The sequence below is a fragment of the Ceratotherium simum genome, chromosome 7 (assembly GCF_057802395.1).
Source record: "Ceratotherium simum simum isolate JZ-2026a chromosome 7, ASM5780239v1, whole genome shotgun sequence".
In the NCBI taxonomy this organism is placed as follows: Eukaryota; Metazoa; Chordata; class Mammalia; order Perissodactyla; family Rhinocerotidae; genus Ceratotherium; species Ceratotherium simum.
In genome coordinates, this window is record NC_141906.1 from 67,025,553 (window position 1) to 67,029,863 (window position 4,311).

Below are 4,311 nucleotides of genomic sequence, written 5' to 3' on the forward strand. Positions count from 1 at the left end.
GGTGCTCAGTTATAAGATTTTAAAGCAGTTCTACTACCAAGACTGCCCTCTAATTTTGAGGCAGTGACCACCCAGTTAGGGGAATAACACACCATGAATGGAGACGAAGTACCTGAATCAGGTGTCTCTGCTGGTCCATAGAGGATGATGGTCAGCGGGGAGAAAAACATTGAGAACAGCACTGTGTGTGAGCACCCACTGACTCCCACCACTCCTACCCCTGGTAAAAATAATAATAATAAAGTAAAAGGAAAAACTGGTGTAGAAAATTCAGAGAACCATCCTGGCATATTCATTTAACAACTACTAAGTGACATAGTACTATGTGCCTAGACGTTGTTTTAGATGCTGGGCATATCTCAGAGGACAGACAGTGATCTTTCTTTTATAGGACTAACATTCTAGGAGAGAGAGGCAAACAAGAAACAATAGACATGATTTTTTTAAAGGAAATAAATCAATATGTTAAAAGGTAATAGAGATTGCAGATGCAGGAAGGTTTTGCAATTTTAGGTAAGGGGTCAGTGTGGTCTCATTGAGAAGGTGAGATTTGAACAAAGACTTGAAGATGAGAGAGTTAGTCAAGCAGATAACTGGAGAAAGAGTTTTTCAGACAAGGTAATAGTTAGAGCAAAGACCCCAGGGCAGGACTTTGGGAGCAGCAAAGAGGTCAGTGTTGCCAGATCAGCGTAAGGTACAGTGAGAGGAGTGGAATATATGGTAAGGGGGTTGGGGTGGGGTCATTGCAGGGACTTTGGCTTTAATTCTGAGAGGAATAGGGAGCCACTGCAGGGTTTTGAGCAGAGGAGTGCCATGATCTTTCTTAGCCTCTAGAAGGATCATTCTGGTTTCTATATTGGGAATAGGGAGAAGAGCAGGAACAGGAAGACTGTTAAGAGGCTACTGGAGGGACTCAGATATGGGAAGAATGTGGCTCCAACAAGGGTGGGAGCAGTGGAGGTATGAGAATTGGTCAGATTCCATATATTTTTGAGATTTTTTTTTTTTTTTTTTTTTTGTGAGGTAGATCAGCCCTGAGCTAACATCCATGCCAATCCTCCTCTTTTTGCTGAGGAAGACCGGCTCTGAGTTAACATCTACTGCCAATCCTCCTCCTTTTTTTTTTTCCCTTTTTCTCCCCAAAGCCCCAGTAGATAGTGGTATGTCATAGTTTCACATCCTTTCTAGTTGCTGTATGTGGGACGCCGCCTCAGCATGGCGAGACAAGCGGTTCGTCAGTGCGCGCCCGGGATCCAAACCCCGGCTGCCAGTAGCGGAGCGCACGCACTTAACCACTAAGCCACGGGGTCGGCCCCCACCATATATTTTTTAAAGTAAAGCCCACAGTAGAGTATTTCCTGGCAAATTTTTTGGCCTAAGCAACTAGAAGATTGGAGTTGTCATCAGCTGAGCTAGAGAAGGCTTAGATAGAGCAGATTTGGAATGGGGGGAGAGGGGTCAGGAGTTCTCTTTGGGGCATGTTGAATCTGAGAAGTCTATCAGAATTCAGGCAGATGCAGGGAGGTTTTGTACTTCTAAATAGGTCAGAGTAGGCTCATTGAGGCTGTTGGATATGAAGTTAGGAGAGAGGTAAACATTGGAGTCATCAGCATATAGCCAATATCTCAAGTCACAAGACTAGGTGATGTCACCAAGGGAATGAGTACATCAAGAAGAGCACCAAGCAGTGAGTCCTGAGCTCACAGTAAGCCCAACGTTAGGAGACATAGGAGAAGAGATGAGGAAGCAAGGGAGGTGAAAAGGAATTATCAGCGAGATAGGAGGAAAACCGAGAGACTGTTATATCTGGGAAGACAAGGTGGAGGGCATGACCCTCTGAATCAAAGTGTTGCTGATAGGTCAAGCAAGATGCAGACTGAACAATGCCCACTGGACTTAGCAGTACAGAGGTGATTGTTGGCCTTGATAAGAGTAGTTTCACTGCAGTGGGAGTAAAAGGCCTTACTGGGTGGGGCCAACTCTTTTGAGGAGTTTTGCCACAATAAGAAGCAAAGATATGAGCAGTAGCTGAAAAGAGAGGTGGGATCAAGAGAGGATTTTCGTATCATTGGAGAAGAGCATGTTTATGTGAGGATGGGAATGGTCCAGTATAGAGATAAAAATTGATCAAGAGAAGGAAGAACTGCTGGAGGCGAGAGGGAAAGGGATGTAGTGCACACACAGTGGAAGAGTTGGCTTTAGATAGGACTATGGACAGTTCATCCATTATGGCATGTGGGAAGGGCAGAGTATGAGTGGGCAGATGCGGTGGTAGATGTTTGTGGAAGACCTCTTTTGTTTGCTTCTATCTTCTCAATGAAATAGGAAACAAAGTCATCAGCCGAGAGGGAGGATGGGGCAGTGTCATATGAGAAACCTTAGAGCATGCTGTCATAATGATATGGTGTTATGACATTCGATGTTTATCGAGCTTTTGTTTCATGCCATGTACTAAGCTCTTGACATGTATCATCTTCATAACAGCCCTCAGAGCTTAGTTATTATATGCCCTTTAAAGATGGAGAAATGAGGCTCAGGATGATTAAGCAAATTGCCCTTGGTCACCCGGCTGGTAAGTGCTAGAACCAAAATTCAAACCTCAGCCTGACTCGCTGTAAAATCTTTACTCTTAACCTGAGGTGGGAGTGGAAGGCAGAAGCAGGAGATGGTATGTGGAGGGGAGAAGGACACTTTCCCTACCTCAAGACAGTGATAGCCAAGAGGAGATGGCTGGCTTGGGCTGCCTCAAAGACCCACGAACAAATGGATTCATCAATGAGTTGCTCAGATGTTCCCCACACCTGCCAGGCCCCTTTTCTGGGCTCTTACTATGTTTTGCACATATATTTATTAAAGACAGCACTATTTGTGGTCTATTAGACTCCATTATAATGTACCTACCTCAGGCTTCCCTCCATTACATCAGCCAGATTCAGGACACCTGAGAAACATGGGTAATTCTATATGAGTTTCCTATGGCTGCTGTAACCAATTACTACAACCTTAATAGCTTGAAACAACACAGATTTGTTATCTTACAGTTCTGGAGGTCAGAAGTCTGAAATAGGTCTCACTGGCTGAGATCATGGTGCTGGCAGGGCTGTGTTCTCTTCTGGAGACTCTACAGAAGAATCTGTTTCTTTGCCTTTTCTAACTACTAGAAGCCACCCACATTTCTTGGCTCGTGGCTCCCTCCTCATCTTCAGAGCCAGCAGTGGAGGCTGAGTCCTTCACACACGGAATCTCTCTGACCTCCTCTTCTGCTTCCTTCTTCCACTTTTTTTTTTAAAGAGGGCCATGATTTCATGTCTTTTTTTTTGTTTTTTGGCAGGGAAAGATTTGCCCTGAGCTAACATCTGTTGCCAATCTTCCTCCTTTTTTTTTTTTTTTTTCTTCCTCCCCAAAGCCTCAGTGCGTGGTAGTAAGTTCCGGGCCACCAAAGTGGTGATCTTCGAACTTTAACCACTAGGCCATCGGGGCTGGCTCCTCCCTCTTCCACTTTTAAGGCCCCTGTGATTACATTGGGCCCACCTGGATAATTCAGGCTACTCTCCCTAGCCGAAGGTCAGCTGATTAATTTCATCTGCGACCTTAATTCTCCTTTGTCATATTCACAGGTTCCAGGGATTAGAAGGTGGACATGGCAGGTGGGGGTGGGGGGTATTATTCTGTCTACCACAATGGGTCTAAATTTAGAGCTCATAGTCTGCATGTGCCACATCTCTGGAACACGAACCTACAGGTCCTCACTGTCTTCATTCATTCATTCGAGAATCTGGGCTTTAGGAACCAGCCCTGGTCTGAGAGTCATTCTTCTGCCTCTCCTGCCGTGTTTATTTGTGTTTGTGTTCTTTTGACCAGAAATCCCACAGAAAGTCTGAAGTGAAAAATTATTTTGTATCCAATCCAATACCACTTCTGAGCTCTGGGAGGGTGTGTGGGGCACAGGAGGGTGTGGGGAGCTTGGTAGGGGTGGAGGGAGGAGAGATCACCCCTGTTTTCCTAGCATTTTTTCCCCACTCCATCCTTGTCCGGGATGTAATAGATGTATGGAATGAGCCCTAGTGGGTTGTGGGGGTTTCCCTGACACACTTGGTTAGCAGGGCTATTTAAATCACTCTAGTTACTCCAGAAACACCCCAATAAGTTTCCCAGTGAGAGATGCGGAGGAAAAGGGTGAGGAGAAATGGAGGAGGGGCTGGAAAGAGGAACTGCGGCAGACCCTCCTCTCGGCTCCTGCAGCCTTTTCTGCCATTTCCTTCAAACAAGGAGGCAGGGGAGGGAGTCAAGGGCAAGAGGGAAATAAACAGA